General features: G+C 55.2%; 73 non-coding genes across 73 annotated transcripts; all 73 read left to right on the top strand.

Moving 5' to 3' along the window:
- Window positions 1-39: 39 nt before the first annotated feature.
- On the top strand, window positions 40-158 carry LOC144806853 (5S ribosomal RNA). The gene has a single exon (XR_013606039.1). It is a non-coding gene; the product is annotated as a 5S ribosomal RNA (ribosomal RNA).
- A 97-nt stretch (window positions 159-255) lies between these two features.
- Window positions 256-374, top strand: LOC144806706 (5S ribosomal RNA). The gene has a single exon (XR_013605900.1). It is a non-coding gene; the product is annotated as a 5S ribosomal RNA (ribosomal RNA).
- A 97-nt stretch (window positions 375-471) lies between these two features.
- On the top strand, window positions 472-590 carry LOC144806856 (5S ribosomal RNA). Its single transcript, XR_013606042.1, has one exon. It is a non-coding gene; the product is annotated as a 5S ribosomal RNA (ribosomal RNA).
- Window positions 591-687: 97 nt separating this feature from the next.
- On the top strand, window positions 688-806 carry LOC144806705 (5S ribosomal RNA). Its single transcript, XR_013605899.1, has one exon. It is a non-coding gene; the product is annotated as a 5S ribosomal RNA (ribosomal RNA).
- Window positions 807-903: 97 nt separating this feature from the next.
- LOC144806704 (5S ribosomal RNA) lies at window positions 904-1,022 on the top strand. The gene has a single exon (XR_013605898.1). It is a non-coding gene; the product is annotated as a 5S ribosomal RNA (ribosomal RNA).
- A 97-nt stretch (window positions 1,023-1,119) lies between these two features.
- LOC144806703 (5S ribosomal RNA) lies at window positions 1,120-1,238 on the top strand. The gene has a single exon (XR_013605897.1). It is a non-coding gene; the product is annotated as a 5S ribosomal RNA (ribosomal RNA).
- Window positions 1,239-1,335: 97 nt separating this feature from the next.
- LOC144806877 (5S ribosomal RNA) lies at window positions 1,336-1,452 on the top strand. Its single transcript, XR_013606061.1, has one exon. It is a non-coding gene; the product is annotated as a 5S ribosomal RNA (ribosomal RNA).
- A 98-nt stretch (window positions 1,453-1,550) lies between these two features.
- Window positions 1,551-1,669, top strand: LOC144806702 (5S ribosomal RNA). The gene has a single exon (XR_013605896.1). It is a non-coding gene; the product is annotated as a 5S ribosomal RNA (ribosomal RNA).
- A 97-nt stretch (window positions 1,670-1,766) lies between these two features.
- LOC144806855 (5S ribosomal RNA) lies at window positions 1,767-1,885 on the top strand. Its single transcript, XR_013606041.1, has one exon. It is a non-coding gene; the product is annotated as a 5S ribosomal RNA (ribosomal RNA).
- A 97-nt stretch (window positions 1,886-1,982) lies between these two features.
- Window positions 1,983-2,101, top strand: LOC144806701 (5S ribosomal RNA). Its single transcript, XR_013605895.1, has one exon. It is a non-coding gene; the product is annotated as a 5S ribosomal RNA (ribosomal RNA).
- Window positions 2,102-2,198: 97 nt separating this feature from the next.
- On the top strand, window positions 2,199-2,317 carry LOC144806700 (5S ribosomal RNA). Its single transcript, XR_013605894.1, has one exon. It is a non-coding gene; the product is annotated as a 5S ribosomal RNA (ribosomal RNA).
- A 97-nt stretch (window positions 2,318-2,414) lies between these two features.
- On the top strand, window positions 2,415-2,533 carry LOC144806915 (5S ribosomal RNA). Its single transcript, XR_013606096.1, has one exon. It is a non-coding gene; the product is annotated as a 5S ribosomal RNA (ribosomal RNA).
- Window positions 2,534-2,631: 98 nt separating this feature from the next.
- Window positions 2,632-2,750, top strand: LOC144806699 (5S ribosomal RNA). The gene has a single exon (XR_013605893.1). It is a non-coding gene; the product is annotated as a 5S ribosomal RNA (ribosomal RNA).
- A 112-nt stretch (window positions 2,751-2,862) lies between these two features.
- Window positions 2,863-2,981, top strand: LOC144806697 (5S ribosomal RNA). Its single transcript, XR_013605892.1, has one exon. It is a non-coding gene; the product is annotated as a 5S ribosomal RNA (ribosomal RNA).
- A 97-nt stretch (window positions 2,982-3,078) lies between these two features.
- Window positions 3,079-3,197, top strand: LOC144806696 (5S ribosomal RNA). Its single transcript, XR_013605891.1, has one exon. It is a non-coding gene; the product is annotated as a 5S ribosomal RNA (ribosomal RNA).
- A 97-nt stretch (window positions 3,198-3,294) lies between these two features.
- On the top strand, window positions 3,295-3,413 carry LOC144806694 (5S ribosomal RNA). Its single transcript, XR_013605889.1, has one exon. It is a non-coding gene; the product is annotated as a 5S ribosomal RNA (ribosomal RNA).
- Window positions 3,414-3,510: 97 nt separating this feature from the next.
- Window positions 3,511-3,629, top strand: LOC144806693 (5S ribosomal RNA). Its single transcript, XR_013605888.1, has one exon. It is a non-coding gene; the product is annotated as a 5S ribosomal RNA (ribosomal RNA).
- Window positions 3,630-3,726: 97 nt separating this feature from the next.
- On the top strand, window positions 3,727-3,845 carry LOC144806692 (5S ribosomal RNA). The gene has a single exon (XR_013605886.1). It is a non-coding gene; the product is annotated as a 5S ribosomal RNA (ribosomal RNA).
- A 97-nt stretch (window positions 3,846-3,942) lies between these two features.
- Window positions 3,943-4,061, top strand: LOC144806691 (5S ribosomal RNA). Its single transcript, XR_013605885.1, has one exon. It is a non-coding gene; the product is annotated as a 5S ribosomal RNA (ribosomal RNA).
- Window positions 4,062-4,158: 97 nt separating this feature from the next.
- LOC144806690 (5S ribosomal RNA) lies at window positions 4,159-4,277 on the top strand. Its single transcript, XR_013605884.1, has one exon. It is a non-coding gene; the product is annotated as a 5S ribosomal RNA (ribosomal RNA).
- Window positions 4,278-4,374: 97 nt separating this feature from the next.
- Window positions 4,375-4,493, top strand: LOC144806952 (5S ribosomal RNA). Its single transcript, XR_013606128.1, has one exon. It is a non-coding gene; the product is annotated as a 5S ribosomal RNA (ribosomal RNA).
- A 97-nt stretch (window positions 4,494-4,590) lies between these two features.
- On the top strand, window positions 4,591-4,709 carry LOC144806951 (5S ribosomal RNA). Its single transcript, XR_013606127.1, has one exon. It is a non-coding gene; the product is annotated as a 5S ribosomal RNA (ribosomal RNA).
- A 97-nt stretch (window positions 4,710-4,806) lies between these two features.
- On the top strand, window positions 4,807-4,925 carry LOC144806950 (5S ribosomal RNA). Its single transcript, XR_013606126.1, has one exon. It is a non-coding gene; the product is annotated as a 5S ribosomal RNA (ribosomal RNA).
- Window positions 4,926-5,022: 97 nt separating this feature from the next.
- On the top strand, window positions 5,023-5,141 carry LOC144806949 (5S ribosomal RNA). The gene has a single exon (XR_013606125.1). It is a non-coding gene; the product is annotated as a 5S ribosomal RNA (ribosomal RNA).
- Window positions 5,142-5,238: 97 nt separating this feature from the next.
- LOC144806885 (5S ribosomal RNA) lies at window positions 5,239-5,356 on the top strand. The gene has a single exon (XR_013606071.1). It is a non-coding gene; the product is annotated as a 5S ribosomal RNA (ribosomal RNA).
- Window positions 5,357-5,453: 97 nt separating this feature from the next.
- Window positions 5,454-5,572, top strand: LOC144806948 (5S ribosomal RNA). Its single transcript, XR_013606124.1, has one exon. It is a non-coding gene; the product is annotated as a 5S ribosomal RNA (ribosomal RNA).
- A 97-nt stretch (window positions 5,573-5,669) lies between these two features.
- Window positions 5,670-5,788, top strand: LOC144806946 (5S ribosomal RNA). Its single transcript, XR_013606122.1, has one exon. It is a non-coding gene; the product is annotated as a 5S ribosomal RNA (ribosomal RNA).
- A 97-nt stretch (window positions 5,789-5,885) lies between these two features.
- LOC144806848 (5S ribosomal RNA) lies at window positions 5,886-6,004 on the top strand. Its single transcript, XR_013606033.1, has one exon. It is a non-coding gene; the product is annotated as a 5S ribosomal RNA (ribosomal RNA).
- Window positions 6,005-6,101: 97 nt separating this feature from the next.
- Window positions 6,102-6,220, top strand: LOC144806945 (5S ribosomal RNA). The gene has a single exon (XR_013606121.1). It is a non-coding gene; the product is annotated as a 5S ribosomal RNA (ribosomal RNA).
- Window positions 6,221-6,316: 96 nt separating this feature from the next.
- On the top strand, window positions 6,317-6,434 carry LOC144806886 (5S ribosomal RNA). The gene has a single exon (XR_013606072.1). It is a non-coding gene; the product is annotated as a 5S ribosomal RNA (ribosomal RNA).
- Window positions 6,435-6,530: 96 nt separating this feature from the next.
- Window positions 6,531-6,650, top strand: LOC144806838 (5S ribosomal RNA). The gene has a single exon (XR_013606024.1). It is a non-coding gene; the product is annotated as a 5S ribosomal RNA (ribosomal RNA).
- Window positions 6,651-6,746: 96 nt separating this feature from the next.
- LOC144806944 (5S ribosomal RNA) lies at window positions 6,747-6,865 on the top strand. The gene has a single exon (XR_013606120.1). It is a non-coding gene; the product is annotated as a 5S ribosomal RNA (ribosomal RNA).
- Window positions 6,866-6,962: 97 nt separating this feature from the next.
- Window positions 6,963-7,081, top strand: LOC144806943 (5S ribosomal RNA). The gene has a single exon (XR_013606119.1). It is a non-coding gene; the product is annotated as a 5S ribosomal RNA (ribosomal RNA).
- A 304-nt stretch (window positions 7,082-7,385) lies between these two features.
- Window positions 7,386-7,503, top strand: LOC144806887 (5S ribosomal RNA). Its single transcript, XR_013606073.1, has one exon. It is a non-coding gene; the product is annotated as a 5S ribosomal RNA (ribosomal RNA).
- A 97-nt stretch (window positions 7,504-7,600) lies between these two features.
- Window positions 7,601-7,719, top strand: LOC144806942 (5S ribosomal RNA). The gene has a single exon (XR_013606118.1). It is a non-coding gene; the product is annotated as a 5S ribosomal RNA (ribosomal RNA).
- Window positions 7,720-7,816: 97 nt separating this feature from the next.
- Window positions 7,817-7,935, top strand: LOC144806941 (5S ribosomal RNA). The gene has a single exon (XR_013606117.1). It is a non-coding gene; the product is annotated as a 5S ribosomal RNA (ribosomal RNA).
- A 97-nt stretch (window positions 7,936-8,032) lies between these two features.
- LOC144806940 (5S ribosomal RNA) lies at window positions 8,033-8,151 on the top strand. The gene has a single exon (XR_013606116.1). It is a non-coding gene; the product is annotated as a 5S ribosomal RNA (ribosomal RNA).
- Window positions 8,152-8,248: 97 nt separating this feature from the next.
- LOC144806939 (5S ribosomal RNA) lies at window positions 8,249-8,367 on the top strand. Its single transcript, XR_013606115.1, has one exon. It is a non-coding gene; the product is annotated as a 5S ribosomal RNA (ribosomal RNA).
- A 97-nt stretch (window positions 8,368-8,464) lies between these two features.
- On the top strand, window positions 8,465-8,583 carry LOC144806938 (5S ribosomal RNA). The gene has a single exon (XR_013606114.1). It is a non-coding gene; the product is annotated as a 5S ribosomal RNA (ribosomal RNA).
- Window positions 8,584-8,680: 97 nt separating this feature from the next.
- Window positions 8,681-8,799, top strand: LOC144806936 (5S ribosomal RNA). The gene has a single exon (XR_013606113.1). It is a non-coding gene; the product is annotated as a 5S ribosomal RNA (ribosomal RNA).
- Window positions 8,800-8,896: 97 nt separating this feature from the next.
- Window positions 8,897-9,015, top strand: LOC144806934 (5S ribosomal RNA). The gene has a single exon (XR_013606111.1). It is a non-coding gene; the product is annotated as a 5S ribosomal RNA (ribosomal RNA).
- Window positions 9,016-9,112: 97 nt separating this feature from the next.
- On the top strand, window positions 9,113-9,231 carry LOC144806933 (5S ribosomal RNA). The gene has a single exon (XR_013606110.1). It is a non-coding gene; the product is annotated as a 5S ribosomal RNA (ribosomal RNA).
- Window positions 9,232-9,328: 97 nt separating this feature from the next.
- Window positions 9,329-9,447, top strand: LOC144806932 (5S ribosomal RNA). The gene has a single exon (XR_013606109.1). It is a non-coding gene; the product is annotated as a 5S ribosomal RNA (ribosomal RNA).
- Window positions 9,448-9,544: 97 nt separating this feature from the next.
- On the top strand, window positions 9,545-9,663 carry LOC144806931 (5S ribosomal RNA). The gene has a single exon (XR_013606108.1). It is a non-coding gene; the product is annotated as a 5S ribosomal RNA (ribosomal RNA).
- A 97-nt stretch (window positions 9,664-9,760) lies between these two features.
- LOC144806930 (5S ribosomal RNA) lies at window positions 9,761-9,879 on the top strand. The gene has a single exon (XR_013606107.1). It is a non-coding gene; the product is annotated as a 5S ribosomal RNA (ribosomal RNA).
- A 97-nt stretch (window positions 9,880-9,976) lies between these two features.
- On the top strand, window positions 9,977-10,095 carry LOC144806929 (5S ribosomal RNA). Its single transcript, XR_013606106.1, has one exon. It is a non-coding gene; the product is annotated as a 5S ribosomal RNA (ribosomal RNA).
- Window positions 10,096-10,192: 97 nt separating this feature from the next.
- On the top strand, window positions 10,193-10,311 carry LOC144806928 (5S ribosomal RNA). The gene has a single exon (XR_013606105.1). It is a non-coding gene; the product is annotated as a 5S ribosomal RNA (ribosomal RNA).
- A 97-nt stretch (window positions 10,312-10,408) lies between these two features.
- Window positions 10,409-10,527, top strand: LOC144806927 (5S ribosomal RNA). The gene has a single exon (XR_013606104.1). It is a non-coding gene; the product is annotated as a 5S ribosomal RNA (ribosomal RNA).
- Window positions 10,528-10,624: 97 nt separating this feature from the next.
- Window positions 10,625-10,743, top strand: LOC144806926 (5S ribosomal RNA). The gene has a single exon (XR_013606103.1). It is a non-coding gene; the product is annotated as a 5S ribosomal RNA (ribosomal RNA).
- A 97-nt stretch (window positions 10,744-10,840) lies between these two features.
- LOC144806922 (5S ribosomal RNA) lies at window positions 10,841-10,959 on the top strand. The gene has a single exon (XR_013606102.1). It is a non-coding gene; the product is annotated as a 5S ribosomal RNA (ribosomal RNA).
- A 97-nt stretch (window positions 10,960-11,056) lies between these two features.
- LOC144806914 (5S ribosomal RNA) lies at window positions 11,057-11,175 on the top strand. Its single transcript, XR_013606095.1, has one exon. It is a non-coding gene; the product is annotated as a 5S ribosomal RNA (ribosomal RNA).
- A 97-nt stretch (window positions 11,176-11,272) lies between these two features.
- On the top strand, window positions 11,273-11,391 carry LOC144806906 (5S ribosomal RNA). Its single transcript, XR_013606087.1, has one exon. It is a non-coding gene; the product is annotated as a 5S ribosomal RNA (ribosomal RNA).
- A 97-nt stretch (window positions 11,392-11,488) lies between these two features.
- On the top strand, window positions 11,489-11,607 carry LOC144806896 (5S ribosomal RNA). Its single transcript, XR_013606077.1, has one exon. It is a non-coding gene; the product is annotated as a 5S ribosomal RNA (ribosomal RNA).
- Window positions 11,608-11,704: 97 nt separating this feature from the next.
- On the top strand, window positions 11,705-11,823 carry LOC144806884 (5S ribosomal RNA). The gene has a single exon (XR_013606069.1). It is a non-coding gene; the product is annotated as a 5S ribosomal RNA (ribosomal RNA).
- A 97-nt stretch (window positions 11,824-11,920) lies between these two features.
- Window positions 11,921-12,039, top strand: LOC144806872 (5S ribosomal RNA). Its single transcript, XR_013606057.1, has one exon. It is a non-coding gene; the product is annotated as a 5S ribosomal RNA (ribosomal RNA).
- Window positions 12,040-12,136: 97 nt separating this feature from the next.
- Window positions 12,137-12,255, top strand: LOC144806861 (5S ribosomal RNA). Its single transcript, XR_013606046.1, has one exon. It is a non-coding gene; the product is annotated as a 5S ribosomal RNA (ribosomal RNA).
- Window positions 12,256-12,352: 97 nt separating this feature from the next.
- On the top strand, window positions 12,353-12,471 carry LOC144806849 (5S ribosomal RNA). The gene has a single exon (XR_013606034.1). It is a non-coding gene; the product is annotated as a 5S ribosomal RNA (ribosomal RNA).
- A 97-nt stretch (window positions 12,472-12,568) lies between these two features.
- LOC144806837 (5S ribosomal RNA) lies at window positions 12,569-12,687 on the top strand. The gene has a single exon (XR_013606023.1). It is a non-coding gene; the product is annotated as a 5S ribosomal RNA (ribosomal RNA).
- Window positions 12,688-12,783: 96 nt separating this feature from the next.
- LOC144806825 (5S ribosomal RNA) lies at window positions 12,784-12,902 on the top strand. The gene has a single exon (XR_013606012.1). It is a non-coding gene; the product is annotated as a 5S ribosomal RNA (ribosomal RNA).
- Window positions 12,903-12,999: 97 nt separating this feature from the next.
- Window positions 13,000-13,118, top strand: LOC144806813 (5S ribosomal RNA). Its single transcript, XR_013606001.1, has one exon. It is a non-coding gene; the product is annotated as a 5S ribosomal RNA (ribosomal RNA).
- A 97-nt stretch (window positions 13,119-13,215) lies between these two features.
- LOC144806801 (5S ribosomal RNA) lies at window positions 13,216-13,334 on the top strand. Its single transcript, XR_013605989.1, has one exon. It is a non-coding gene; the product is annotated as a 5S ribosomal RNA (ribosomal RNA).
- Window positions 13,335-13,431: 97 nt separating this feature from the next.
- Window positions 13,432-13,550, top strand: LOC144806788 (5S ribosomal RNA). The gene has a single exon (XR_013605978.1). It is a non-coding gene; the product is annotated as a 5S ribosomal RNA (ribosomal RNA).
- A 97-nt stretch (window positions 13,551-13,647) lies between these two features.
- LOC144806777 (5S ribosomal RNA) lies at window positions 13,648-13,766 on the top strand. The gene has a single exon (XR_013605967.1). It is a non-coding gene; the product is annotated as a 5S ribosomal RNA (ribosomal RNA).
- A 97-nt stretch (window positions 13,767-13,863) lies between these two features.
- LOC144806765 (5S ribosomal RNA) lies at window positions 13,864-13,982 on the top strand. The gene has a single exon (XR_013605956.1). It is a non-coding gene; the product is annotated as a 5S ribosomal RNA (ribosomal RNA).
- Window positions 13,983-14,079: 97 nt separating this feature from the next.
- On the top strand, window positions 14,080-14,198 carry LOC144806753 (5S ribosomal RNA). The gene has a single exon (XR_013605945.1). It is a non-coding gene; the product is annotated as a 5S ribosomal RNA (ribosomal RNA).
- A 97-nt stretch (window positions 14,199-14,295) lies between these two features.
- On the top strand, window positions 14,296-14,414 carry LOC144806742 (5S ribosomal RNA). The gene has a single exon (XR_013605934.1). It is a non-coding gene; the product is annotated as a 5S ribosomal RNA (ribosomal RNA).
- Window positions 14,415-14,511: 97 nt separating this feature from the next.
- Window positions 14,512-14,630, top strand: LOC144806731 (5S ribosomal RNA). Its single transcript, XR_013605923.1, has one exon. It is a non-coding gene; the product is annotated as a 5S ribosomal RNA (ribosomal RNA).
- A 97-nt stretch (window positions 14,631-14,727) lies between these two features.
- Window positions 14,728-14,846, top strand: LOC144806719 (5S ribosomal RNA). Its single transcript, XR_013605912.1, has one exon. It is a non-coding gene; the product is annotated as a 5S ribosomal RNA (ribosomal RNA).
- Window positions 14,847-14,943: 97 nt separating this feature from the next.
- LOC144806866 (5S ribosomal RNA) lies at window positions 14,944-15,062 on the top strand. Its single transcript, XR_013606051.1, has one exon. It is a non-coding gene; the product is annotated as a 5S ribosomal RNA (ribosomal RNA).
- Window positions 15,063-15,159: 97 nt separating this feature from the next.
- LOC144806707 (5S ribosomal RNA) lies at window positions 15,160-15,278 on the top strand. Its single transcript, XR_013605901.1, has one exon. It is a non-coding gene; the product is annotated as a 5S ribosomal RNA (ribosomal RNA).
- A 97-nt stretch (window positions 15,279-15,375) lies between these two features.
- Window positions 15,376-15,494, top strand: LOC144806695 (5S ribosomal RNA). Its single transcript, XR_013605890.1, has one exon. It is a non-coding gene; the product is annotated as a 5S ribosomal RNA (ribosomal RNA).
- A 97-nt stretch (window positions 15,495-15,591) lies between these two features.
- Window positions 15,592-15,710, top strand: LOC144806947 (5S ribosomal RNA). The gene has a single exon (XR_013606123.1). It is a non-coding gene; the product is annotated as a 5S ribosomal RNA (ribosomal RNA).
- Window positions 15,711-15,807: 97 nt separating this feature from the next.
- LOC144806935 (5S ribosomal RNA) lies at window positions 15,808-15,926 on the top strand. The gene has a single exon (XR_013606112.1). It is a non-coding gene; the product is annotated as a 5S ribosomal RNA (ribosomal RNA).
- The last annotated feature ends 6,574 nt before the right edge of the window (window positions 15,927-22,500 follow it).

The following is a 22,500-nucleotide window of genomic DNA, read 5'->3' as shown; positions in this document are numbered from 1 at the left end:
GTGAAGCAAGCTAAGAGTCCCAAAATCAGTACTTCTAGAGCCTACAGCCATACCACCCTGAAAGCACCTGATTTCGTCTGATCTCAGAAGTTAAGCAGGGTCGGGCCTGGTTAGTACCTGGATGGGAGACCGCCTGGGAATACCAGGTGCTGTAGGCTTTTTTTTTTTTTCTTTCGCTTTAGGTGAGTCAGAGTGGCTTGCTAGCACTGAAGTTGAGTGAAGCAAGCTAAGAGTCCCAAAATCAGTACTTCTAGAGCCTACGGCCATACCACCCTGAAAGCACCTGATCTCGTCTGATCTCAGAAGTTAAGCAGGGTCGGGCCTGGTTAGTACCTGGATGGGAGACCGCCTGGGAATACCAGGTGCTGTAGGCTTTTTTTTTTTTTCTTTCGCTTTAGGTGAGTCAGAGTGGCTTGCTAGCACTGAAGTTGAGTGAAGCAAGCTAAGAGTCCCAAAATCAGTACTTCTAGAGCCTACGACCATACCACCCTGAAAGCACCTGATCTCGTCTGATCTCAGAAGTTAAGCAGGGTCGGGCCTGGTTAGTACCTGGATGGGAGACCGCCTGGGAATACCAGGTGCTGTAGGCTTTTTTTTTTTTTCTTTCGCTTTAGGTGAGTCAGAGTGGCTTGCTAGCACTGAAGTTGAGTGAAGCAAGCTAAGAGTCCCAAAATCAGTACTTCTAGAGCCTACGGCCATACCACCCTGAAAGCACCTGATCTCGTCTGATCTCAGAAGTTAAGCAGGGTCGGGCCTGGTTAGTACCTGGATGGGAGACCGCCTGGGAATACCAGGTGCTGTAGGCTTTTTTTTTTTTTCTTTCGCTTTAGGTGAGTCAGAGTGGCTTGCTAGCACTGAAGTTGAGTGAAGCAAGCTAAGAGTCCCAAAATCAGTACTTCTAGAGCCTACGGCCATACCACCCTGAAAGCACCTGATCTCGTCTGATCTCAGAAGTTAAGCAGGGTCGGGCCTGGTTAGTACCTGGATGGGAGACCGCCTGGGAATACCAGGTGCTGTAGGCTTTTTTTTTTTTTCTTTCGCTTTAGGTGAGTCGGAGTGGCTTGCTAGCACTGAAGTTGAGTGAAGCAAGCTAAGAGTCCCAAAATCAGTACTTCTAGAGCCTACGGCCATACCACCCTGAAAGCACCTGATCTCGTCTGATCTCAGAAGTTAAGCAGGGTCGGGCCTGGTTAGTACCTGGATGGGAGACCGCCTGGGAATACCAGGTGCTGTAGGCTTTTTTTTTTTTTCTTTCGCTTTAGGTGAGTCAGAGTGGCTTGCTAGCACTGAACTTGAGTGAAGCAAGCTAAGAGTCCCAAAATCAGTACTTCTAGAGCCTACGGCCATACCACCCTGAAAGCACCTGATCTCGTCTGATCAGAAGTTAAGCAGGGTCGGGCCTGGTTAGTACCTGGATGGGAGACCGCCTGGGAATACCAGGTGCTGTAGGCTTTTTTTTTTTTTTCTTTCGCTTTAGGTGAGTCAGAGTGGCTTGCTAGCACTGAAGTTGAGTGAAGCAAGCTAAGAGTCCCAAAATCAGTACTTCTAGAGCCTACGGCCATACCACCCTGAAAGCACCTGATCTCGTCTGATCTCAGAAGTTAAGCAGGGTCGGGCCTGGTTAGTACCTGGATGGGAGACCGCCTGGGAATACCAGGTGCTGTAGGCTTTTTTTTTTTTTCTTTCGCTTTAGGTGAGTCAGAGTGGCTTGCTAGCACTGAAGTTGAGTGAAGCAAGCTAAGAGTCCCAAAATCAGTACTTCTAGAGCCTACGACCATACCACCCTGAAAGCACCTGATCTCGTCTGATCTCAGAAGTTAAGCAGGGTCGGGCCTGGTTAGTACCTGGATGGGAGACCGCCTGGGAATACCAGGTGCTGTAGGCTTTTTTTTTTTTTCTTTCGCTTTAGGTGAGTCAGAGTGGCTTGCTAGCACTGAAGTTGAGTGAAGCAAGCTAAGAGTCCCAAAATCAGTACTTCTAGAGCCTACGGCCATACCACCCTGAAAGCACCTGATCTCGTCTGATCTCAGAAGTTAAGCAGGGTCGGGCCTGGTTAGTACCTGGATGGGAGACCGCCTGGGAATACCAGGTGCTGTAGGCTTTTTTTTTTTTTCTTTCGCTTTAGGTGAGTCAGAGTGGCTTGCTAGCACTGAAGTTGAGTGAAGCAAGCTAAGAGTCCCAAAATCAGTACTTCTAGAGCCTACGGCCATACCACCCTGAAAGCACCTGATCTCGTCTGATCTCAGAAGTTAAGCAGGGTCGGGCCTGGTTAGTACCTGGATGGGAGACCGCCTGGGAATACCAGGTGCTGTAGGCTTTTTTTTTTTTTCTTTCGCTTTAGGTGAGTCGGAGTGGCTTGCTAGCACTGAAGTTGAGTGAAGCAAGCTAAGAGTCCCAAAATCAGTACTTCTAGAGCCTACGGCCATACCACCCTGAAAGCACCTGATCTCGTCTGATCTCAGAAGTTAAGCAGGGTCGGGCCTGGTTAGTACCTGGATGGGAGACCGCCTGGGAATACCAGGTGCTGTAGGCCTTTTTTTTTTTTTCTTTCGCTTTAGGTGAGTCAGAGTGGCTTGCTAGCACTGAAGTTGAGTGAAGCAAGCTAAGAGTCCCAAAATCAGTACTTCTAGAGCCTACGGCCATACCACCCTGAAAGCACCTGATCTCGTCTGATCTCAGAAGTTAAGCAGGGTCGGGCCTGGTTAGTACCTGGATGGGAGACCGCCTGGGAATACCAGGTGCTGTAGGCTTTTTTTTTTTTTCTTTCGCTTTAGGTGAGTCAGAGTGGCTTGCTAGCACTGAAGTTGAGTGAAGCAAGCTAAGAGTCCCAAAGCTAAGAGTCCCAAAATCAGTACTTCTAGAGCCTACGGCCATACCACCCTGAAAGCACCTGATCTCGTCTGATCTCAGAAGTTAAGCAGGGTCGGGCCTGGTTAGTACCTGGATGGGAGACCGCCTGGGAATACCAGGTGCTGTAGGCTTTTTTTTTTTTTCTTTCGCTTTAGGTGAGTCAGAGTGGCTTGCTAGCACTGAAGTTGAGTGAAGCAAGCTAAGAGTCCCAAAATCAGTACTTCTAGAGCCTACGGCCATACCACCCTGAAAGCACCTGATCTCGTCTGATCTCAGAAGTTAAGCAGGGTCGGGCCTGGTTAGTACCTGGATGGGAGACCGCCTGGGAATACCAGGTGCTGTAGGCTTTTTTTTTTTTTCTTTCGCTTTAGGTGAGTCAGAGTGGCTTGCTAGCACTGAAGTTGAGTGAAGCAAGCTAAGAGTCCCAAAATCAGTACTTCTAGAGCCTACGGCCATACCACCCTGAAAGCACCTGATCTCGTCTGATCTCAGAAGTTAAGCAGGGTCGGGCCTGGTTAGTACCTGGATGGGAGACCGCCTGGGAATACCAGGTGCTGTAGGCTTTTTTTTTTTTTCTTTCGCTTTAGGTGAGTCAGAGTGGCTTGCTAGCACTGAAGTTGAGTGAAGCAAGCTAAGAGTCCCAAAATCAGTACTTCTAGAGCCTACGGCCATACCACCCTGAAAGCACCTGATCTCGTCTGATCTCAGAAGTTAAGCAGGGTCGGGCCTGGTTAGTACCTGGATGGGAGACCGCCTGGGAATACCAGGTGCTGTAGGCTTTTTTTTTTTTTCTTTCGCTTTAGGTGAGTCAGAGTGGCTTGCTAGCACTGAAGTTGAGTGAAGCAAGCTAAGAGTCCCAAAATCAGTACTTCTAGAGCCTACGGCCATACCACCCTGAAAGCACCTGATCTCGTCTGATCTCAGAAGTTAAGCAGGGTCGGGCCTGGTTAGTACCTGGATGGGAGACCGCCTGGGAATACCAGGTGCTGTAGGCTTTTTTTTTTTTTCTTTCGCTTTAGGTGAGTCAGAGTGGCTTGCTAGCACTGAAGTTGAGTGAAGCAAGCTAAGAGTCCCAAAATCAGTACTTCTAGAGCCTACGGCCATACCACCCTGAAAGCACCTGATCTCGTCTGATCTCAGAAGTTAAGCAGGGTCGGGCCTGGTTAGTACCTGGATGGGAGACCGCCTGGGAATACCAGGTGCTGTAGGCTTTTTTTTTTTTTCTTTCGCTTTAGGTGAGTCAGAGTGGCTTGCTAGCACTGAAGTTGAGTGAAGCAAGCTAAGAGTCCCAAAATCAGTACTTCTAGAGCCTACGGCCATACCACCCTGAAAGCACCTGATCTCGTCTGATCTCAGAAGTTAAGCAGGGTCGGGCCTGGTTAGTACCTGGATGGGAGACCGCCTGGGAATACCAGGTGCTGTAGGCTTTTTTTTTTTTTCTTTCGCTTTAGGTGAGTCAGAGTGGCTTGCTAGCACTGAAGTTGAGTGAAGCAAGCTAAGAGTCCCAAAATCAGTACTTCTAGAGCCTACGGCCATACCACCCTGAAAGCACCTGATCTCGTCTGATCTCAGAAGTTAAGCAGGGTCGGGCCTGGTTAGTACCTGGATGGGAGACCGCCTGGGAATACCAGGTGCTGTAGGCTTTTTTTTTTTTTCTTTCGCTTTAGGTGAGTCAGAGTGGCTTGCTAGCACTGAAGTTGAGTGAAGCAAGCTAAGAGTCCCAAAATCAGTACTTCTAGAGCCTACGGCCATACCACCCTGAAAGCACCTGATCTCGTCTGATCTCAGAAGTTAAGCAGGGTCGGGCCTGGTTAGTACCTGGATGGGAGACCGCCTGGGAATACCAGGTGCTGTAGGCTTTTTTTTTTTTTCTTTCGCTTTAGGTGAGTCAGAGTGGCTTGCTAGCACTGAAGTTGAGTGAAGCAAGCTAAGAGTCCCAAAATCAGTACTTCTAGAGCCTACGGCCATACCACCCTGAAAGCACCTGATCTCGTCTGATCTCAGAAGTTAAGCAGGGTCGGGCCTGGTTAGTACCTGGATGGGAGACCGCCTGGGAATACCAGGTGCTGTAGGCTTTTTTTTTTTTTCTTTCGCTTTAGGTGAGTCAGAGTGGCTTGCTAGCACTGAAGTTGAGTGAAGCAAGCTAAGAGTCCCAAAATCAGTACTTCTAGAGCCTACGGCCATACCACCCTGAAAGCACCTGATCTCGTCTGATCTCAGAAGTTAAGCAGGGTCGGGCCTGGTTAGTACCTGGATGGGAGACCGCCTGGGAATACCAGGTGCTGTAGGCTTTTTTTTTTTTTCTTTCGCTTTAGGTGAGTCAGAGTGGCTTGCTAGCACTGAAGTTGAGTGAAGCAAGCTAAGAGTCCCAAAATCAGTACTTCTAGAGCCTACGGCCATACCACCCTGAAAGCACCTGATCTCGTCTGATCTCAAAGTTAAGCAGGGTCGGGCCTGGTTAGTACCTGGATGGGAGACCGCCTGGGAATACCAGGTGCTGTAGGCTTTTTTTTTTTTTCTTTCGCTTTAGGTGAGTCAGAGTGGCTTGCTAGCACTGAAGTTGAGTGAAGCAAGCTAAGAGTCCCAAAATCAGTACTTCTAGAGCCTACGGCCATACCACCCTGAAAGCACCTGATCTCGTCTGATCTCAGAAGTTAAGCAGGGTCGGGCCTGGTTAGTACCTGGATGGGAGACCGCCTGGGAATACCAGGTGCTGTAGGCTTTTTTTTTTTTTCTTTCGCTTTAGGTGAGTCAGAGTGGCTTGCTAGCACTGAAGTTGAGTGAAGCAAGCTAAGAGTCCCAAAATCAGTACTTCTAGAGCCTACGGCCATACCACCCTGAAAGCACCTGATCTCGTCTGATCTCAGAAGTTAAGCAGGGTCGGGCCTGGTTAGTACCTGGATGGGAGACCGCCTGGGAATACCAGGTGCTGTAGGCTTTTTTTTTTTTTCTTTCGCTTTAGGTGAGTCAGAGTGGCTTGCTAGCACTGAAGTTGAGTGAAGCAAGCTAAGAGTCCCAAAATCAGTACTTCTAGAGCCTACGGCCATACCACCCTGAAAGCACCTGATCTCGTCTGATCTCAGAAGTTAAGCAGGGTCGGGCCTGGTTAGTACCTGCATGGGAGACCGCCTGGGAATACCAGGTGCTGTAGGCTTTTTTTTTTTTTCTTTCGCTTTAGGTGAGTCAGAGTGGCTTGCTAGCACTGAAGTTGAGTGAAGCAAGCTAAGAGTCCCAAAATCAGTACTTCTAGAGCCTACGGCCATACCACCCTGAAAGCACCTGATCTCGTCTGATCTCAGAAGTTAAGCAGGGTCGGGCCTGGTTAGTACCTGGATGGGAGACCGCCTGGGAATACCAGGTGCTGTAGGCTTTTTTTTTTTTCTTTCGCTTTAGGTGAGTCAGAGTGGCTTGCTAGCACTGAAGTTGAGTGAAGCAAGCTAAGAGTCCCAAAATCAGTACTTCTAGAGCCTACGGCCATACCACCCTGAAAGCACCTGATCTCGTCTGATCTCAGAAGTAAAGCAGGGTCGGGCCTGGTTAGTACCTGGATGGGAGACCGCCTGGAATACCAGGTGCTGTAGGCTTTTTTTTTTTTCTTTCGCTTTAGGTGAGTCAGAGTGGCTTGCTAGCACTGAAGTTGAGTGAAGCAAGCTAAGAGTCCCAAAATCAGTACTTCTAGAGCCTACGGCCATACCACCCTGAAAGCACCTGATCTCGTCTGATCTCAGAAGTTAAGCAGGGTCGGGCCTGGTTAGTACCTGGATGGGAGACCGCCTGGGAATACCAGGTTGCTGTAGGCTTTTTTTTTTTTCTTTCGCTTTAGGTGAGTCAGAGTGGCTTGCTAGCACTGAAGTTGAGTGAAGCAAGCTAAGAGTCCCAAAATCAGTACTTCTAGAGCCTACGGCCATACCACCCTGAAAGCACCTGATCTCGTCTGATCTCAGAAGTTAAGCAGGGTCGGGCCTGGTTAGTACCTGGATGGGAGACCGCCTGGGAATACCAGGTGCTGTAGGCTTTTTTTTTTTTTCTTTCGCTTTAGGTGAGTCAGAGTGGCTTGCTAGCACTGAAGTTGAGTGAAGCAAGCTAAGAGTCCCAAAATCAGTACTTCTAGAGCCTACGGCCATACCACCCTGAAAGCACCTGATCTCGTCTGATCTCAGAAGTTAAGCAGGGTCGGGCCTGGTTAGTACCTGGATGGGAGACCGCCTGGGAATACCAGGTGCTGTAGGCTTTTTTTTTTTTCTTTCGCTTTAGGTGAGTCAGAGTGGCTTGCTAGCACTGAAGTTGAGTGAAGCAAGCTAAGAGTCCCAAAATCAGTACTTCTAGAGCCTACGGCCATACCACCCTGTTTTTTTCTTCGCTTTTAGGTGAGTCAGAGTGGCTTGCTAGCACTGAAGTTGAGTGAAGCAAGCTAATGTCCCAAAATCTACTTCCCCCCCCCCTTTTTTTTCTTTCGCTTTAGGTGAGTCAGAGTGGCTTGCTAGCACTGAAGTTGAGTGAAGCAAGCTAAGAGTCCCAAAATCAGTACTTCTAGAGCCTACGGCCATACCACCTGAAAGCACCTGATCTCGTCTGATCTCAGAAGTTAAGCAGGGTCGGGCCTGGTTAGTACCTGGATGGGAGACCGCCTGGGAATACCAGGCGCTGTAGGCTTTTTTTTTTTTTCTTTCGCTTTAGGTGAGTCAGAGTGGCTTGCTAGCACTGAAGTTGAGTGAAGCAAGCTAAGAGTCCCAAAATCAGTACTTCTAGAGCCTACGGCCATACCACCCTGAAAGCACCTGATCTCGTCTGATCTCAGAAGTTAAGCAGGGTCGGGCCTGGTTAGTACCTGGATGGGAGACCGCCTGGGAATACCAGGTGCTGTAGGCTTTTTTTTTTTTTCTTTCGCTTTAGGTGAGTCAGAGTGGCTTGCTAGCACTGAAGTTGAGTGAAGCAAGCTAAGAGTCCCAAAATCAGTACTTCTAGAGCCTACGGCCATACCACCCTGAAAGCACCTGATCTCGTCTGATCTCAGAAGTTAAGCAGGGTCGGGCCTGGTTAGTACCTGGATGGGAGACCGCCTGGGAATACCAGGTGCTGTAGGCTTTTTTTTTTTTTCTTTCGCTTTAGGTGAGTCAGAGTGGCTTGCTAGCACTGAAGTTGAGTGAAGCAAGCTAAGAGTCCCAAAATCAGTACTTCTAGAGCCTACGGCCATACCACCCTGAAAGCACCTGATCTCGTCTGATCTCAGAAGTTAAGCAGGGTCGGGCCTGGTTAGTACCTGGATGGGAGACCGCCTGGGAATACCAGGTGCTGTAGGCTTTTTTTTTTTTTCTTTCGCTTTAGGTGAGTCAGAGTGGCTTGCTAGCACTGAAGTTGAGTGAAGCAAGCTAAGAGTCCCAAAATCAGTACTTCTAGAGCCTACGGCCATACCACCCTGAAAGCACCTGATCTCGTCTGATCTCAGAAGTTAAGCAGGGTCGGGCCTGGTTAGTACCTGGATGGGAGACCGCCTGGGAATACCAGGTGCTGTAGGCTTTTTTTTTTTTTCTTTCGCTTTAGGTGAGTCAGAGTGGCTTGCTAGCACTGAAGTTGAGTGAAGCAAGCTAAGAGTCCCAAAATCAGTACTTCTAGAGCCTACGGCCATACCACCCTGAAAGCACCTGATCTCGTCTGATCTCAGAAGTTAAGCAGGGTCGGGCCTGGTTAGTACCTGGATGGGAGACCGCCTGGGAATACCAGGTGCTGTAGGCTTTTTTTTTTTTTCTTTCGCTTTAGGTGAGTCAGAGTGGCTTGCTAGCACTGAAGTTGAGTGAAGCAAGCTAAGAGTCCCAAAATCAGTACTTCTAGAGCCTACGGCCATACCACCCTGAAAGCACCTGATCTCGTCTGATCTCAGAAGTTAAGCAGGGTCGGGCCTGGTTAGTACCTGGATGGGAGACCGCCTGGGAATACCAGGTGCTGTAGGCTTTTTTTTTTTTTCTTTCGCTTTAGGTGAGTCAGAGTGGCTTGCTAGCACTGAAGTTGAGTGAAGCAAGCTAAGAGTCCCAAAATCAGTACTTCTAGAGCCTACGGCCATACCACCCTGAAAGCACCTGATCTCGTCTGATCTCAGAAGTTAAGCAGGGTCGGGCCTGGTTAGTACCTGGATGGGAGACCGCCTGGGAATACCAGGTGCTGTAGGCTTTTTTTTTTTTTCTTTCGCTTTAGGTGAGTCAGAGTGGCTTGCTAGCACTGAAGTTGAGTGAAGCAAGCTAAGAGTCCCAAAATCAGTACTTCTAGAGCCTACGGCCATACCACCCTGAAAGCACCTGATCTCGTCTGATCTCAGAAGTTAAGCAGGGTCGGGCCTGGTTAGTACCTGGATGGGAGACCGCCTGGGAATACCAGGTGCTGTAGGCTTTTTTTTTTTTTCTTTCGCTTTAGGTGAGTCAGAGTGGCTTGCTAGCACTGAAGTTGAGTGAAGCAAGCTAAGAGTCCCAAAATCAGTACTTCTAGAGCCTACGGCCATACCACCCTGAAAGCACCTGATCTCGTCTGATCTCAGAAGTTAAGCAGGGTCGGGCCTGGTTAGTACCTGGATGGGAGACCGCCTGGGAATACCAGGTGCTGTAGGCTTTTTTTTTTTTTCTTTCGCTTTAGGTGAGTCAGAGTGGCTTGCTAGCACTGAAGTTGAGTGAAGCAAGCTAAGAGTCCCAAAATCAGTACTTCTAGAGCCTACGGCCATACCACCCTGAAAGCACCTGATCTCGTCTGATCTCAGAAGTTAAGCAGGGTCGGGCCTGGTTAGTACCTGGATGGGAGACCGCCTGGGAATACCAGGTGCTGTAGGCTTTTTTTTTTTTTCTTTCGCTTTAGGTGAGTCAGAGTGGCTTGCTAGCACTGAAGTTGAGTGAAGCAAGCTAAGAGTCCCAAAATCAGTACTTCTAGAGCCTACGGCCATACCACCCTGAAAGCACCTGATCTCGTCTGATCTCAGAAGTTAAGCAGGGTCGGGCCTGGTTAGTACCTGGATGGGAGACCGCCTGGGAATACCAGGTGCTGTAGGCTTTTTTTTTTTTTCTTTCGCTTTAGGTGAGTCAGAGTGGCTTGCTAGCACTGAAGTTGAGTGAAGCAAGCTAAGAGTCCCAAAATCAGTACTTCTAGAGCCTACGGCCATACCACCCTGAAAGCACCTGATCTCGTCTGATCTCAGAAGTTAAGCAGGGTCGGGCCTGGTTAGTACCTGGATGGGAGACCGCCTGGGAATACCAGGTGCTGTAGGCTTTTTTTTTTTTTCTTTCGCTTTAGGTGAGTCAGAGTGGCTTGCTAGCACTGAAGTTGAGTGAAGCAAGCTAAGAGTCCCAAAATCAGTACTTCTAGAGCCTACGGCCATACCACCCTGAAAGCACCTGATCTCGTCTGATCTCAGAAGTTAAGCAGGGTCGGGCCTGGTTAGTACCTGGATGGGAGACCGCCTGGGAATACCAGGTGCTGTAGGCTTTTTTTTTTTTTCTTTCGCTTTAGGTGAGTCAGAGTGGCTTGCTAGCACTGAAGTTGAGTGAAGCAAGCTAAGAGTCCCAAAATCAGTACTTCTAGAGCCTACGGCCATACCACCCTGAAAGCACCTGATCTCGTCTGATCTCAGAAGTTAAGCAGGGTCGGGCCTGGTTAGTACCTGGATGGGAGACCGCCTGGGAATACCAGGTGCTGTAGGCTTTTTTTTTTTTTCTTTCGCTTTAGGTGAGTCAGAGTGGCTTGCTAGCACTGAAGTTGAGTGAAGCAAGCTAAGAGTCCCAAAATCAGTACTTCTAGAGCCTACGGCCATACCACCCTGAAAGCACCTGATCTCGTCTGATCTCAGAAGTTAAGCAGGGTCGGGCCTGGTTAGTACCTGGATGGGAGACCGCCTGGGAATACCAGGTGCTGTAGGCTTTTTTTTTTTTTCTTTCGCTTTAGGTGAGTCAGAGTGGCTTGCTAGCACTGAAGTTGAGTGAAGCAAGCTAAGAGTCCCAAAATCAGTACTTCTAGAGCCTACGGCCATACCACCCTGAAAGCACCTGATCTCGTCTGATCTCAGAAGTTAAGCAGGGTCGGGCCTGGTTAGTACCTGGATGGGAGACCGCCTGGGAATACCAGGTGCTGTAGGCTTTTTTTTTTTTTCTTTCGCTTTAGGTGAGTCAGAGTGGCTTGCTAGCACTGAAGTTGAGTGAAGCAAGCTAAGAGTCCCAAAATCAGTACTTCTAGAGCCTACGGCCATACCACCCTGAAAGCACCTGATCTCGTCTGATCTCAGAAGTTAAGCAGGGTCGGGCCTGGTTAGTACCTGGATGGGAGACCGCCTGGGAATACCAGGTGCTGTAGGCTTTTTTTTTTTTTCTTTCGCTTTAGGTGAGTCAGAGTGGCTTGCTAGCACTGAAGTTGAGTGAAGCAAGCTAAGAGTCCCAAAATCAGTACTTCTAGAGCCTACGGCCATACCACCCTGAAAGCACCTGATCTCGTCTGATCTCAGAAGTTAAGCAGGGTCGGGCCTGGTTAGTACCTGGATGGGAGACCGCCTGGGAATACCAGGTGCTGTAGGCTTTTTTTTTTTTTCTTTCGCTTTAGGTGAGTCAGAGTGGCTTGCTAGCACTGAAGTTGAGTGAAGCAAGCTAAGAGTCCCAAAATCAGTACTTCTAGAGCCTACGGCCATACCACCCTGAAAGCACCTGATCTCGTCTGATCTCAGAAGTTAAGCAGGGTCGGGCCTGGTTAGTACCTGGATGGGAGACCGCCTGGGAATACCAGGTGCTGTAGGCTTTTTTTTTTTTTCTTTCGCTTTAGGTGAGTCAGAGTGGCTTGCTAGCACTGAAGTTGAGTGAAGCAAGCTAAGAGTCCCAAAATCAGTACTTCTAGAGCCTACGGCCATACCACCCTGAAAGCACCTGATCTCGTCTGATCTCAGAAGTTAAGCAGGGTCGGGCCTGGTTAGTACCTGGATGGGAGACCGCCTGGGAATACCAGGTGCTGTAGGCTTTTTTTTTTTTTCTTTCGCTTTAGGTGAGTCAGAGTGGCTTGCTAGCACTGAAGTTGAGTGAAGCAAGCTAAGAGTCCCAAAATCAGTACTTCTAGAGCCTACGGCCATACCACCCTGAAAGCACCTGATCTCGTCTGATCTCAGAAGTTAAGCAGGGTCGGGCCTGGTTAGTACCTGGATGGGAGACCGCCTGGGAATACCAGGTGCTGTAGGCTTTTTTTTTTTTTCTTTCGCTTTAGGTGAGTCAGAGTGGCTTGCTAGCACTGAAGTTGAGTGAAGCAAGCTAAGAGTCCCAAAATCAGTACTTCTAGAGCCTACGGCCATACCACCCTGAAAGCACCTGATCTCGTCTGATCTCAGAAGTTAAGCAGGGTCGGGCCTGGTTAGTACCTGGATGGGAGACCGCCTGGGAATACCAGGTGCTGTAGGCTTTTTTTTTTTTTCTTTCGCTTTAGGTGAGTCAGAGTGGCTTGCTAGCACTGAAGTTGAGTGAAGCAAGCTAAGAGTCCCAAAATCAGTACTTCTAGAGCCTACGGCCATACCACCCTGAAAGCACCTGATCTCGTCTGATCTCAGAAGTTAAGCAGGGTCGGGCCTGGTTAGTACCTGGATGGGAGACCGCCTGGGAATACCAGGTGCTGTAGGCTTTTTTTTTTTTTCTTTCGCTTTAGGTGAGTCAGAGTGGCTTGCTAGCACTGAAGTTGAGTGAAGCAAGCTAAGAGTCCCAAAATCAGTACTTCTAGAGCCTACGGCCATACCACCCTGAAAGCACCTGATCTCGTCTGATCTCAGAAGTTAAGCAGGGTCGGGCCTGGTTAGTACCTGGATGGGAGACCGCCTGGGAATACCAGGTGCTGTAGGCTTTTTTTTTTTTCTTTCGCTTTAGGTGAGTCAGAGTGGCTTGCTAGCACTGAAGTTGAGTGAAGCAAGCTAAGAGTCCCAAAATCAGTACTTCTAGAGCCTACGGCCATACCACCCTGAAAGCACCTGATCTCGTCTGATCTCAGAAGTTAAGCAGGGTCGGGCCTGGTTAGTACCTGGATGGGAGACCGCCTGGGAATACCAGGTGCTGTAGGCTTTTTTTTTTTTTCTTTCGCTTTAGGTGAGTCAGAGTGGCTTGCTAGCACTGAAGTTGAGTGAAGCAAGCTAAGAGTCCCAAAATCAGTACTTCTAGAGCCTACGGCCATACCACCCTGAAAGCACCTGATCTCGTCTGATCTCAGAAGTTAAGCAGGGTCGGGCCTGGTTAGTACCTGGATGGGAGACCGCCTGGGAATACCAGGTGCTGTAGGCTTTTTTTTTTTTTCTTTCGCTTTAGGTGAGTCAGAGTGGCTTGCTAGCACTGAAGTTGAGTGAAGCAAGCTAAGAGTCCCAAAATCAGTACTTCTAGAGCCTACGGCCATACCACCCTGAAAGCACCTGATCTCGTCTGATCTCAGAAGTTAAGCAGGGTCGGGCCTGGTTAGTACCTGGATGGGAGACCGCCTGGGAATACCAGGTGCTGTAGGCTTTTTTTTTTTTTCTTTCGCTTTAGGTGAGTCAGAGTGGCTTGCTAGCACTGAAGTTGAGTGAAGCAAGCTAAGAGTCCCAAAATCAGTACTTCTAGAGCCTACGGCCATACCACCCTGAAAGCACCTGATCTCGTCTGATCTCAGAAGTTAAGCAGGGTCGGGCCTGGTTAGTACCTGGATGGGAGACCGCCTGGGAATACCAGGTGCTGTAGGCTTTTTTTTTTTTTCTTTCGCTTTAGGTGAGTCAGAGTGGCTTGCTAGCACTGAAGTTGAGTGAAGCAAGCTAAGAGTCCCAAAATCAGTACTTCTAGAGCCTACGGCCATACCACCCTGAAAGCACCTGATCTCGTCTGATCTCAGAAGTTAAGCAGGGTCGGGCCTGGTTAGTACCTGGATGGGAGACCGCCTGGGAATACCAGGTGCTGTAGGCTTTTTTTTTTTTTCTTTCGCTTTAGGTGAGTCAGAGTGGCTTGCTAGCACTGAAGTTGAGTGAAGCAAGCTAAGAGTCCCAAAATCAGTACTTCTAGAGCCTACGGCCATACCACCCTGAAAGCACCTGATCTCGTCTGATCTCAGAAGTTAAGCAGGGTCGGGCCTGGTTAGTACCTGGATGGGAGACCGCCTGGGAATACCAGGTGCTGTAGGCTTTTTTTTTTTTTCTTTCGCTTTAGGTGAGTCAGAGTGGCTTGCTAGCACTGAAGTTGAGTGAAGCAAGCTAAGAGTCCCAAAATCAGTACTTCTAGAGCCTACGGCCATACCACCCTGAAAGCACCTGATCTCGTCTGATCTCAGAAGTTAAGCAGGGTCGGGCCTGGTTAGTACCTGGATGGGAGACCGCCTGGGAATACCAGGTGCTGTAGGCTTTTTTTTTTTTTCTTTCGCTTTAGGTGAGTCAGAGTGGCTTGCTAGCACTGAAGTTGAGTGAAGCAAGCTAAGAGTCCCAAAATCAGTACTTCTAGAGCCTACGGCCATACCACCCTGAAAGCACCTGATCTCGTCTGATCTCAGAAGTTAAGCAGGGTCGGGCCTGGTTAGTACCTGGATGGGAGACCGCCTGGGAATACCAGGTGCTGTAGGCTTTTTTTTTTTTTCTTTCGCTTTAGGTGAGTCAGAGTGGCTTGCTAGCACTGAAGTTGAGTGAAGCAAGCTAAGAGTCCCAAAATCAGTACTTCTAGAGCCTACGGCCATACCACCCTGAAAGCACCTGATCTCGTCTGATCTCAGAAGTTAAGCAGGGTCGGGCCTGGTTAGTACCTGGATGGGAGACCGCCTGGGAATACCAGGTGCTGTAGGCTTTTTTTTTTTTTCTTTCGCTTTAGGTGAGTCAGAGTGGCTTGCTAGCACTGAAGTTGAGTGAAGCAAGCTAAGAGTCCCAAAATCAGTACTTCTAGAGCCTACGGCCATACCACCCTGAAAGCACCTGATCTCGTCTGATCTCAGAAGTTAAGCAGGGTCGGGCCTGGTTAGTACCTGGATGGGAGACCGCCTGGGAATACCAGGTGCTGTAGGCTTTTTTTTTTTTTCTTTCGCTTTAGGTGAGTCAGAGTGGCTTGCTAGCACTGAAGTTGAGTGAAGCAAGCTAAGAGTCCCAAAATCAGTACTTCTAGAGCCTACGGCCATACCACCCTGAAAGCACCTGATCTCGTCTGATCTCAGAAGTTAAGCAGGGTCGGGCCTGGTTAGTAACTGGATGGGAGACCGCCTGGGAATACCAGGTGCTGTAGGCTTTTTTTTTTTTTCTTTCGCTTTAGGTGAGTCAGAGTGGCTTGCTAGCACTGAAGTTGAGTGAAGCAAGCTAAGAGTCCCAAAATCAGTACTTCTAGAGCCTACGGCCATACCACCCTGAAAGCACCTGATCTCGTCTGATCTCAGAAGTTAAGCAGGGTCGGGCCTGGTTAGTACCTGGATGGGAGACCGCCTGGGAATACCAGGTGCTGTAGGCTTTTTTTTTTTTTCTTTCGCTTTAGGTGAGTCAGAGTGGCTTGCTAGCACTGAAGTTGAGTGAAGCAAGCTAAGAGTCCCAAAATCAGTACTTCTAGAGCCTACGGCCATACCACCCTGAAAGCACCTGATCTCGTCTGATCTCAGAAGTTAAGCAGGGTCGGGCCTGGTTAGTACCTGGATGGGAGACCGCCTGGGAATACCAGGTGCTGTAGGCTTTTTTTTTTTTTCTTTCGCTTTAGGTGAGTCAGAGTGGCTTGCTAGCACTGAAGTTGAGTGAAGCAAGCTAAGAGTCCCAAAATCAGTACTTCTAGAGCCTACGGCCATACCACCCTGAAAGCACCTGATCTCGTCTGATCTCAGAAGTTAAGCAGGGTCGGGCCTGGTTAGTACCTGGATGGGAGACCGCCTGGGAATACCAGGTGCTGTAGGCTTTTTTTTTTTTTCTTTCGCTTTAGGTGAGTCAGAGTGGCTTGCTAGCACTGAAGTTGAGTGAAGCAAGCTAAGAGTCCCAAAATCAGTACTTCTAGAGCCTACGGCCATACCACCCTGAAAGCACCTGATCTCGTCTGATCTCAGAAGTTAAGCAGGGTCGGGCCTGGTTAGTACCTGGATGGGAGACCGCCTGGGAATACCAGGTGCTGTAGGCTTTTTTTTTTTTCTTTCGCTTTAGGTGAGTCAGAGTGGCTTGCTAGCACTGAAGTTGAGTGAAGCAAGCTAAGAGTCCCAAAATCAGTACTTCTAGAGCAGGGGTGCCCAAACCTGTCCTGGCGGGCCGTATCCATGCCAGATTTTTGGGATATCCCCATCTGGTGATCACGGTTCGATCCCCGGCGCCGGCGGCAGATCAGAGTGCCCAGGACGGGGTCCATGTGACCCGGGCAGTCCTATCCCCTGGGTGTACGTGGTTGTCCGACATGTCGGTCGTATTTGCTTTTACGTACCGGATCGGAATCGGCCCCCATAAAATCGTACGTAAAGTATATAGCAAATCAACCTGAAATCTGCTGGGTCAGAAAGGGCTCGATTCCGATCCGTGTCGGAAGGTTAGGAGTCCGTACGAATTTGTCGGGACGGCATGGCAGAGTGCCCGGGATGGGCTCCATGGCTCTTGGGCAGTCGTCCCCCGGGCGTCCGGGGCTCCATCCAGGCCGACGGCATGGCAGAGTGCCCGGGACGGGCTCCATGCGTCCCGGGCATTCGTCCCCCGGGCGTCCGGGGCTCCATCCAGGCCGGCGGCAAGGCAGTGTGCCCGGGTCGGGCTCCATGCGTCCCGGGCATTCGTCCCCCGGGCGCCTGAAACTGCTGGGTCAGAGAGGGCTCGATTCCGATCCGTGTCGTAAGGTTAGGAGTCCGTACGAATTTGTCAGGACGGCATGGCAGAGTGCCCGGGACGGGCTCCATGCGTCCCGGGCATTCGTCCCCCGGGCGTCCGGGGCTACATCCAGGCTGACGGTATGGCAGAGTGCCCGGGTCGGGCTCCATGGTTTTCACGGTGGTCCTCCCCTGGGTGTCAGGGGGCTCCTGGCCGACGGCATGGAAAAGTACCCAGGACGGGCTCCATGCGTCCCGGGCATTTGTCCCCCGGGCGTCCGGGGCTCCATCCAGGCCGACGGCATGGCAGAGTGCCCGGGTCGGGCTCCATGGTTTCCAGGGTGGTCCTCCCCAGGGTGTCGGGGCGCTCCATGCCGAAGGCATGGAAAAGTGCCCAGGACGGGCTCCATGCGTCCCGGGCACGGGCACGGGGACGGGGACAGGGTCGGGAGAGTCCAGGCGGCTTCACTTCCGTGTCCAGCCATCTGATCGCCCAGATTCCCTCGGCCATCTGCTCGCCCGGATCCCCTCGGGCATCTGGTCGCCCGCAACGCTTTCCTGAGGGGCGACCAGATGGCCGAACTTCCCTGGAAGTCCCGATGAGGTGCCATTCGCCGCCCGGATCCCAGCGAGGGCTCCAGGAGGTTGGGTACATTCGCGCCTTGGGTCCCCTCTGTCACCTCGCGTGCACAGATTACAAGAAAAGGGGGTCATTTTCCTCCGGATTACTAGGGAGAAGGGTACGCCCGGACACCCCTCCGAGGCTGGTGGTTCTCTGCCATGGGGACCAGATGGGCTATGCCTGGGCAACACCTCCCTAGGCCACCCGGGGCTTCCTTCCTCCAGGCCAACTGCATGTCAAATTGCCCAGGACGGGCTCCATGGCTCCTGGGCAGTCGTCCCCCGGGCGTCCGGGGCTCCTTCCAGGCTGACGGCATTGAAAAGTGCCCAGGACGGGCTCCATGCGTCCCGGGCATTCGTCCCCCGGGCGTCCGGGGCTCCATCCAGGCCGACGGCATGGCAGAGTGCCCGGGTCGGGCTCCATGGCTTTCACGGTGGTCCTCCCCTGGGTGTCTGGGGGCTCCAGGCCGAAGGCATGGAAAAGTGCCCAGGACGGGCTCCATGCGTCCCGGGCATTCGTCCCCCCGGGCGTCCGGGGCACCCATCTCCATGAGGCCAACGGCATAGGCAAAGTACCCAGGACGGGCTCCATGGGTCCCGGGCAGACCACCCCCCGGGCGTCCGGGGGACCCACCTCCAGGCCGACGGAATGTCAAAGTACCCAGGACGGGCTCCATGGGTCCCGGGCAGCTTCCCCCGGGGCGTCCGGGGCACCCACCTCCAGGCCGACGGCATGTCAAAGTACCCAGGACGGGCTCCACGGGTCCCGGGCATTCCTCCCCCAGGTCGTCCGGGCCCTAGAGCTCCGGTGGTCCAACCTGCGCCTGAGGCCCAGCCGGGGTCCAAGAGCCCTGCCTTGCGTGGGCTGGCAGTCAGGAACCCTACCGCGAAGGCTTGGGGTGGATGGGGAGCTGGGAGTCCTTTCGATCCGGGCCATCTGGTCGCCCGCGATGCTTTCCAATGGGGCGACCAGATGGCCGGGCTTCCCTGGAAGTCCCGATGAGGTGCCATTCGCCTCCCGGATCCCAGCTAGGGCTCCATGAGCTCGGGTTCTTTTACGCCTTGGGTCCCCTCTGTCACCTCGCGTGCACGGATTGCAAGAAAGGGGGGTAATTTCCCTCCGGATTACTAGGGGCAGGGTACGCCCGGACACCTCTCCAGGGCTGGTGGTTCTCTGCCCGGGGACCAGATGAGATATGCCTGGGCAACACCTCCCCCGGGCGTCTGGGGGCTCCATTCTCCGGGCCAACGGCATGGCTCAATGCCCAGGACGGGCTCCACGTGTCCCGGACAGACCGCCCCTGGGCGTCCGGGGCACCCATCTCCAGGAGGCCAACGGGATGGCAAAGTACCCGGGAAGGGCTCCACGGGTCCCGGGCAGCCTTCCCCCGGGCGTCCGGGGCTCCCACCTCCAGGCCGACGGCATGTCACACTGCCCAGGACGGGCTCCATGGGCCCCGGACAGACCTCCCCCGGGCGTCCGGGGCACCCATCTCCAGGAGGCCAACAGCGTTGCAAAGTACCCGGAAAGGACTCCACGGGTACCGGGCAGTCCTCCCCCGGGCGTCCGGGGCACCCATCTCCATGAGGCCAACGGCATTGGCAAAGTACCCGGGAGGGGCTCCACGGGTCCCGGGCAGGCCTCCCCCGGGCGTCCAGGGCACCCACCTCCAGGCCGACGGCATGTAAAAGTGCCCAGGACGGGCTCCATGGGTCCCGGGCAGCCCACCCCCGGGCATCTTGGGCACCCATCTCCAGGAGGCCAACGGAGTTGCAAAGTACCCGGGAAGGGCTCCACGGGTACCGGGCAGTCCTCCCCCGGGCGTCCGGGGGGGGCTCCCTTCTCCAGGCCGACGGCATGGTTCAATGCCCAGGACGGGACGTCAAGTGGCCAGGACGGGCTCCATGCGTCCCGGGAATTCGTCCCGGGACGGGGACGGGGACGGGGACGGGGTGGGGAAGAGTCCAGGCGGCTTCACCTCCATGCCCGGCCATCTGGTCGCCCGGATTCCCTCGGCCATCTGGTCGCCCGGATCCCCTCGGGCATCTGGTCGCCCGCAACGCTTTCCTATGGGGGGGGGAGACCAGATGGCCGAACTTCCCTGGAAGTCTTAATGAGGTGCCATTCGCCTCCCGGATCCCAGCGAGGGCTCCATGAGGTCGGGTTCTTTCACGCCTTGGGTCCCCTCTGTCACCTCGCGTGCACAGATTGCAAGAAAGGGGGGTAATTTGCCTCCGGATTACTATGGGGCAGGGTATGCCCGGACACCCCTCCAGGTTTGGTGGTTCTCTGCCATGGGGACCAGATGGGATATGCCTGGGCAACACCTCCCTAGGCCACCCGGAGCTTCCTTCCTCCAGGCCAACTGCATGTCAAATTGCCCAGGACGGGCTCCATGGCTCTTGGGCAGTCGTCCCCCGGGCGTCCGGTGCTCCATCCAGGCCGACGGCATGGCAGAGTGCCCGGGACAGGCTCCATGCGTCCCGGGCCTTCGTCCCCCCGGGCGTCCGGGGCTCCATCCAGGCTGACGGCATGGCAGAGTGCCCGGGACGGGCTCCACGGGCCCCGGGCGTCCGGGGCTCCCTTCCCCGGGCCAGCGGCATGTCAGAGTGCCCAGGACCAGTTCCACGGGTCCCGGGCAGTCCTCCCCCGGGCGTCCGGGGGGGGGCTCCCTTCTCCAGGCCAAAGCATTTCAGAGTGCCCAGGACGGGCTCCACGGGTTCCGGGCGTCCAGGTCTCCCTTCCCCGGGCCAACGGCTTGTCAGAGTGCCCAGGACGGGCTCCACGGGCCCCGGGCGTCCGGGGCACCCTTCCCCGGGCCAGCGGCATGTCAGAGTGCCCAGGACGAGTTCCACGGGTCCCGGGCAGTCCTCCCCCTGGGTGTCCGGGGCTCCCTTCCCCGGGCCAAAGCATTTCAGAGTGCCCAGGACGGGCTCCACGGGTCCCGGACGTCCGGGGCTCCCTTCCCCGGGCCAACGGCATACAGGAGTGCCCAGGACGGGCTCCACGGGTCCCGGACGTCCGGGGCTCCCTTCCCCGGGCCAACGGCATACAGGAGTGCCCAGGACGGGCTCCACAGGTCCCGGTCGTCTGGGGCTCCCTTCCCCGGGCCAACGGCTTGTCAGAGTGCCAAGGACGGGCTCCACGGGTCCCGGTCGTCTGGGGTCCCTCCCCCCCGGGCCAACAGCAGGTCAGAGTGCCCAGGACGGGCTCCATGGGTCCCGGGCAGCCCGCCCCCCGGGCGTTCGGGGCACCCATCTCCAGGAGGCCAACGGCGTTGCAAAGTACCCGGGAAGGGCTCCACGGGTACCGGGCAGTCCTCCCCCGGGCGTCCGGGGCTCCCTTCTCCAGGCCAACGACATGGTTCAATGCCCAGGACGGGCTCCATGTGTCCCGGACAGACCTCCCCCGGGCGTCCGGGGCACCCATCTCCAGGCCAACGGCATGGCTCAATGCCCAGGACGGGCTCCATGGGTCCGGGGAGGCGTCCCATGCGCCTCCGGGCTTGGGAGCCCCGGCTGGGTCCAGGGGCCCGGGCGGGCCCCCGGGTCGGGTGCTCCGGCCCTGGTCCCTGTCTCCCAGCCTACCGCACTGCCAAGGGCCTAGGAATGGGTTCCGTTGTTCCCGGGGAGCCTACCCTTGCTTGGCTGGGTTCAGGAGCAGTGGCTTGGGCCCCTGAGGGCCCGGGGAGGGCGGCCTCCCCACCCCGGGCTCTGTCCTTGGTCCTGCTGCGTGGCAGGGTGCCCGGGACGGGGTCCGGAGGGACCGGGGAGGCGTCCCATGCACCTCCGGGCTTGGGAGCCCCGGCTGGGTCCAGGGGCCCGGGCGGGCCCCGGGTCGGGTGCTCCGGCCCTGGTCCCTGTCTCCCAGCCTACCGCACTGCCAAGGGCCTAGGAATGGGTTCCGTTGTTCCCGGGGAGCCTCCCCTTGCTTGGCTGGGTTCAGGAGCAGTGGCTAGGGCCCCTGAGGGCCCGGGGAGGGCGGCCTCCCCACCCCGGGCTCTGTCCTTGGTCCTGCTGCGTGGCAGGGTGCCCGGGACGGGGTCCGGAGGGACCGGGGAGGCGTCCCATGCACCTCCGGGCTTGGGAGCCCCGGCTGGGTCCAGGGGCCCGGGCGGGCCCCGGGTCGGGTGCTCCGGCCCTGGGCCCTGTCTCCCAGCCTACCGCACTGCCAAGGGCCTAGGAATGGGTTCCGTTGTTCCCGGGGAGCCTCCCCTTGCTTGGCTGGGTTCAGGAGCAGTGGCTAGGGCCCCTGAGGGCCCGGGGAGGGCGGCCTCCCCACCCCGGGCTCTGTCCTTGGTCCTGCTGCGTGGCAGGGTGCCCGGGACGGGGTCCGGAGGGACCGGGGAGGCGTCCCATGCACCTCCGGGCTTGGGAGCCCCGGCTGGGTCCAGGGGCCCGGGCGGGCCCCGGGTCGGGTGCTCCGGCCCTGGGCCCTGTCTCCCAGCCTGCCGCACTGCCAAGGGCCCGGGAAGGGGTTCCGATGTGCCCGGGGAGCCTCCCCTTGCTTGGCTGGGTTCAGGAGCAGTGGCTAGGGCCCCTGAGGGCCCGGGGAGGGCGGCCTCCCCACCCCGGGCTCTGTCCTTGGTCCTGCTGCGTGGCAGGGTGCCCGGGACGGGGTCCGGAGGGACCGGGGAGGCGTCCCATGCACCTCCGGGCTTGGGAGCCCCGGCTGCGTCCAGGGGCCCGGCCGGGCCCCGGGTCGGGTGCTCCGGCCCTGGGCCCTGTCTCCCAGCCTGCCGCACTGCCAAGGGCCCGGGAAGGGGTTCCGATGTGCCCGGGGAGCCTCCCCTTGCTTGGCTGGGTTCAGGAGCAGTGGCTAGGGCCCCTGAGGGCCCGGGGAGGGCGGCCTCCCCACCCCGGGCTCTGTCCTTGGTCCTGCTGCATGGCAGGGTGCCCGGGACGGGGTCCGGAGGGACCGGGGAGGCGTCCCATGCGCCTCCGGGCTTGGGAGCCCCGGCTGGGTCCAGGGGCCCGGGCGGGCCCCGGGTCGGGTGCTCAGGCCCTGGGCCCTGTCTCCCAGCCTGCCGCACTGCCAAGGGCCCGGAAAGGGGTTCCGATGTGCCCGGGGAGCCTCCCCTTGCTTGTCTGTGTTCAGGAGCTCCATCCGGGGCCCCTGAGGGCCCCGGGGAGGGTGGCCTCCCCACCCCGGGCTCCGTCCTGGGTCCTGCCGCGGGGCAGGGTGCCCGGGACGGGGTCCGGCGGGCCCGGGGAGGCTTCCCCTGTGCCTCCGGGCCTGGGAGCCCCGGCTGGGTCCAGGGGCCCGGTCGGGGCCCCGGGTCGGGCGCT

Source organism: Lissotriton helveticus, unplaced genomic scaffold, assembly GCF_964261635.1.
Source record: "Lissotriton helveticus unplaced genomic scaffold, aLisHel1.1 SCAFFOLD_965, whole genome shotgun sequence".
Classification (NCBI taxonomy): Eukaryota; Metazoa; Chordata; class Amphibia; order Caudata; family Salamandridae; genus Lissotriton; species Lissotriton helveticus.
Note: the sequence above shows the minus strand (reverse complement) of the source record. Positions and strands in the feature narration are given on the sequence as shown.